This window comes from Capsicum annuum, unplaced genomic scaffold (assembly GCF_002878395.1).
Source record: "Capsicum annuum cultivar UCD-10X-F1 unplaced genomic scaffold, UCD10Xv1.1 ctg5045, whole genome shotgun sequence".
Classification (NCBI taxonomy): Eukaryota; Viridiplantae; Streptophyta; class Magnoliopsida; order Solanales; family Solanaceae; genus Capsicum; species Capsicum annuum.
In genome coordinates this window covers 142-6,512 of record NW_025858321.1, presented here as the reverse complement: position 1 = coordinate 6,512, position 6,371 = coordinate 142, and the positions used below count along the sequence as shown (strand labels likewise).

Genomic DNA, 6,371 nt, shown 5'->3' with positions numbered 1-6,371 from the left:
GAATCGATATCAATTATGACAAGGGTAGTTCGGTGCACTAAAGCTCCAGCTATGCATGAAGTCCGAAGAAAGGCCAGACCATGAGGATCTATATCAATTATAAAAAGGGCAGTTCGGTGCACTAAAGCTCCAGCTATGCACGAGGATATCTATATCAATTATAAAAAGGGTAGTTCGGTGCACTAAAGCTCTAGCTATGCATGAGGTCCGGAGAAGGGCCAGACCACGAGGATCTATATCAATTATAAAAACGACAGTTCGGTGCACTAAAGTTCCAGCTATGCACGAGGGTCTATATCAATTATAAAAAGGACAGTTCAGTGCACTAAAACTCCCACTATACATGAGGTCCGGAGAAAGGCCAGACCACACGAGGATCTATATCAATTACAGAAAGGACAGTTCGGTGCATTAAAGCTCCCGCTATGCATAGAGTCCGGATATGGGTCAGACCACGAGGATCTATATCAATTATGTGTAACATAAATGCATGAAATAGTAATAAACATACCTTTGTAAACTCCTTCATAAATCTCAGGAATTTCAGCAAGATATTTGACAACAAATGTACAAGCAGAACTAGCAGTATCATGTCCACCAATCAACAAACCTAAAATCTTATCAGCAATATCCAATTCATTCATAAATTTCCCATTTTCATCACTTGTACATAACATATGTGACAATATATCTTGTGTTGATGTTGCATTTCCCTTAGATAAATCAATTTTTCTTTGCTTAATTATCAATAATAACTCCTTCCTAATGAAATTAGACGCCTTAATCGCGCGATTAAAAGGCGTACCGGGTAAATTTATAGGGATAGAAATTAATTCAGAAGCTAATACATTGAAAGATTTAGCAAACTTTGCAACATGATTTGGATCTATAAATAGTCTACAAGCTAACAAAAATGTGTAACATTTTGCTAAGGGGTAAACTATAATTTGTGAATTATTTTCCCAATTTGTAGTAAAGTGGGCTTGGGCTATATGATCCATAATTTTAACATAATGTTTTAATGCTTCTGGTTTTAAGAAATTAGGAAGTAATTTTCTAATTTTAATTGCTTCTTCTTTTGATGAAGTTTGAGTTGAAGATGGAAATATTTTATTGACTGAATTAGGCCACCATGCATGTACAAGTTGGTTTTCATTAGAAAACAAGAATTAGAGGAGTATTCAGGCATTCTATCGAGTACAATTTTTTCTGGATGAATGGCCACCCGGTTTTGCCCGGAGGTAGGGTTCCGGTCGAGCCGGGGCCGGAGTTTTTCTTGTAGAAAATGAGTGACACAAAGAGGGTAAAAAAGCAAAGGAAAGAAAGGTAGAAGACCTCCATGTCTAAGTTTGTGTTCTAATGAATTGTTTGATGAAGTAAGAAAAAAACAAACTATATGTTATATATATATATATATATATAGGGAACTAGAAAAGTAGGAATATATAGTGAAAAAAATATAATGTTAATTATGCAGGCTTAGACAAAAAACAAAAAGAAAAATTCACATAGAGATGATACGTGGCACCTTTGATGTGGGTTCCATTTTTATGCAATAAAGGTGTTATGTCAGTACAAAAGAATGATAAAAATACGATAAAATTGAGTTCAGGGGTAACAGGACTCATATGAAGTTAGAGTGTGTTATAGCAACTTTGGTCATAATTTGAGGGGGGTACGGAATGTTTTATCTCATTAAATTTTAAGGAATCTTTCAGTGCAAAGCTTAGCAATGTTTGGCATCATTTGCAGTGGCGGAGCCAAGATTTTTCACTAAAAGGACAGTTCAGGATATAAAAAAAGCAAACACATAAATTAATTAAAAGAAGTTCAAAATAATTTTAACCATATATAAATATTATAATTTCTCGCGGAAGGAGATTCAGATCAACCCTAGATATGAGCTAGCTCCAGCCCTAGTCCATATGTTTGGTATATGGAGATTAATATAAAGCAAAGATTGTCAACTTAATGAATGATTAATAACAAAGAGATTTTAATGCAATGATTATTTTGAAACATAATTATAGCAATGTTAGGGGTAGTTTGGTCCCTATGTTTGGTATATGGAGATTATAATAATGCAAACATTGTCAACTCAATATATTTTACTTTTTTTAAATTTCTCATCCGGTGTCCGATATTCATATTGGAGCTCGACTAATTTAAATTTGCGCCGGATAGGGCCCATTCGGGGAGTAGCGCTCCCTACCAAGGATTTTTCATACACAGAGCTCAAACCCAAAGCTTCTAATTAAGGGAGGAGCAGCCCCATCCACTGCACCACATTCTTTATCGTAACTCAATGTTAATAATGAAGAGATTGTTATGAAATATAACTTTAGGTGACATATATCACATGCATTCTATCTCGCATAAATTAATATATAGATTTCCACATAATCAACGCTGAATTTATGTGGAAAAAAAAAGGATCACGTGAATTTATGGTCATCTGATTTAATCATTACTGGTATAATTCTTAAAATATATCTAATATAATTTGAAGGCCCAACTAAATGATGTTGACAATACGCAGAAACAACAACTAAAATACATTGCATTAGTTATATGACGATTTTATGTTACATCAATTAATATATAAATTTTCACGTAACTTAATGTCATTATTACCCGATGCCGCCAACAACATTGCATTAGTTATATGACGATTTTATGTGGTATCAATTAATATATAGATTCCTGTGTAACTTAATGCGAGAATTACCTAATGCCACCAATAAAACATTGCATTAGTTATATAACGATTTTATGTTGCATCAATTAATATATAGATTCTCACGTAACTTAGTGTCAGTATTACCTAATGGCACCAACAAAACATTGCATTAGTTATATGCCGATTTTATGTAGGATCAATTAATATATAGATTCCCACGTAACTTAATGCTATTATTACCTAATGACGCCAACAAAACATTGCATTAGTTATATGACAATTTTATCAAGCATAAATTATATATAGATTCCCCGCGACTTAATGCGAGTATTACCTAATGCCGCCGACAAAACATTGCATTAGTTATGTCACACTCCTTTTTCGCTCGAAGGAATCGAGTCGAAGGATTTTTCCAGTTAAAGTGACGATTTTGAATAGGGATTAATTTATTTACAGAGTCGCCACTTGGAATCGAGTTATGGTGTTCCAAGTCAGTCACCTTTTTGAATCCTTAATCAAAAGGAAATGACTCTTTGTTGGTCTGTGAAAACAGAAGATCGGGTAAGGAATTCTGTTGACCGAGGGGAAAGTATGAGGCACCCCTCGAGTCCCGTGGTTCTAGTACGGTCGCTTTTATTGACTTATCTTGACTCAAACTATTTTTATTAAATTGTGTTAAAGCCTAAGTTCACTCATTTTTATTACACTAAAACTTGTTTAAAACTCTTGTATTAAATAAATCGGTGAAAATTAATTTTAGAAAAATACAATATTTGTCAAGGTGCGTTATTACATTCTTGAATTTTAAAATGTCTCGAAAAGATGCATATGCCGCATTCTTAATTGAGACGAAAATTTTAAACGGATCTAAAATTTTACCTAATTATTTAATGTTAAAGGCGTACCTACTGAAAATTCTACCCAACCTTAATAATGATCTATAGCAGTTTTCAATTAAAAAGAATTCTTTTTATAATAAAATAATAAAGTCTTACTAATTACCACAAATAAAATAATAAAATATTAATGAAAGATATAAAGTGATATCTATTATACTAATCTTGATTCCCAATTATTATTATTATTATCATAATAGTTATTATTAATATATTATTATTAAAAGAATATATATACATACAATAACTTATGCGTAATACAATTTTCAGGCTCCATATTTTCTTTCTTCTTTCTCTCTCTCAATTACTGTCGTATATATCACTGCCATTGACGACAGCGACATTGGTCTTCTTCCATTCGGATGAGACAACGATGGTGGTGGACTAGTGACAACGATTTTAGTTGACCGGCGGTTTGGAGGAGATGACGGGCTGGTGAGCAGCGGTGGGAGAGAGGAAGATCGGTGCCTGTGGTAGCCGGCTCTCCGATGTTTTCGCCGGATCTAGTTGGGAAGGGTTAACGACGGGAAAGGGGTGGCAGTTGAGGGATTACGGCGATGGGGAAGAGGGAGTTGACAGTGGTAAACGCCGGAGAAAACACTGATTTATGCGTTTTCTGGCAGATTTTCACCGGATCTGATTTTTTTGGTGATTCCGATGGGTTTCACCGGGGAAAATGGAGGCAAGATGACTGATGTTTTGTATTCCGGCAGATTTTGTTAGTGATGGTTTTCTTACCAGATTTTGACGAAACATCACCGGAAAACGAAACAACTTTCAATTATTCCATGTTTCTATCTGACTGGTTTTTCATCAATTAGTTTACTATGTATAGTGGACATGCATATGTATTATGCAGTATATCTAATGCTCACTTTTCATTATATATATATATATATATATATTTTAATATTACAGTGAATGTGTGTATATGAATTCTGTGTTTGTTATAAGAATAAAATATAGTGCAGCAGTATTTGATATATAAATATACAGTAGTGAAATGACATAACATTTTATATAACTAATCAATCATACATGTTAATAGAGCAACGAAATCATTTAAACATTTATTTTTATTCATGTTTGTTATAAAAACATCTATAATCTATAAAATGAATGCTACATAATTAGATAAAAACCTGTTAGTGAAGCACAGCAGTCAATCGTCACCGAAATCCGAATGAAATCTTCAAACTCAACTTTTCTCTTTTCTCTCTTTTTATCTGATCTTTCTCTCTTTTCAGTGTAGGCAGAATGTACAGTCTCAAAATGTACGTAGAAGAATTTTGAATTTCAAAAATGATTAATTATTTTTTTTAAATAATAATAAATAAGATAATAGGATAATAATAATAAATATAAATAACTAATTAATTTTTATGTTTTTACGAAAATACAATAAAATTTACAAATAACAAAAAATAAATATAATAAAATAGTGTTAAAATTATTGATTTATTTATTAAAAATTAGAAAAAAATAAAAATATTTTTAATTTTTGTATTATTTTTTTAAAATAGAATAATAATAATAATAATAAATTAAAATATCTTAAAATTAACTTATTTAATTACTGATTTTTTAAATTAAAATTAAAATAAAATACGAAATTAAATAATGTTATACCAAATATAGATATTTAATATCAAAAAAATAAATTAAAATTCGAGGAGGACCAAAAATCACGTGTCTACAAGTTATATAAAGATTTTATGTTGCATCAGTTAATATATAGATTTCCACGTAACTTAATGTCAGTACTACCGATGCCGCCAACAAAACATTGCATTAGTTATATGGCGATTTTATCAAGCATAAATTAATATATAGATTCCCACGTACAATTATATTATCTTGGGAAAAAAAGATGGTCCCACGTAACTTAATTCGAGTATTACGTAATGGCGCCAACAAAACATTGCATTAGTTATATAACAATTTTATGTTGCATCAGTTAATATATAGATTCCCACGTAACTTAATGTCATAATTCCCACGTAACTTAATGTCATATTACCTAATGCCGCCAACAAAATATTGCATTAGTTACATGACGATTTTATCTAGCATAAATTATACATATATTCCCGCATACGATTATATTATTCTTGGGAAAAAAATATGGTTCTGGCGGGGCTCGAACCCGCGACCTTCGGCTCATAAGACCAACGCTCTAACCAACTGAGCTACAGGACCAGTTTTAGCAGCTTTCATCACTTTTCTTATAGTATGTATTACATTAATTATATTTGGATCTTAATTGCTATTATTAATTTCTTTAAACTTTAGTTTAATCCAAGAGTTAGGTGAAAGGAATGAAATTAGTTGACAATTTGGATAGGAAAATCAAAAGTTTCATAAAATAACCATTGAGGATATAAAAATATGATGGTCCAACAAATGACAACCGGTCATCTAGTGGCGCGACTTGGCCGGACATGGTCTGTTTTGTTTGACATCACAACAAGGCCATCACGCGGGAAGAGTTGCTTTGGCTTATTAGCACGATACAAGTTTCATAAAATAACCGACTGAACCAAACCATCGAGGATATAAAAAGATGATGGTTCAACCTATGACAACCTGACATCTAGTGGCGCGACTTGACTAGACCTGATCTCTTTGACAGCACAACAAGGCCATCAGGCACGAAGCGCTGGCTCTGGTTTATTAGTACGACACAAGTTGCACAAAATAACCTATTAAACCGAACCATTGACATGAAAAGATGATGGTTCAACCAACGGACAGCCTGACATTTAATGGTGCAACTTGGACGGAACTGGTCAGTT

At 32.6% G+C, this 6,371-nt stretch overlaps 1 non-coding gene and 1 pseudogene across 1 annotated transcript; both read right to left on the bottom strand.

The window, feature by feature from the left end:
* Positions 1 to 1,364, bottom strand: part of LOC107855628 — a 7,995-nt pseudogene extending 6,631 nt beyond the window's left edge.
* A 4,337-nt stretch (positions 1,365 to 5,701) lies between these two features.
* Positions 5,702 to 5,775, bottom strand: TRNAI-UAU. The gene has a single exon. It is a non-coding gene; the product is annotated as a tRNA-Ile (tRNA).
* Between the last annotated feature and the right edge of the window lie 596 nt (positions 5,776 to 6,371).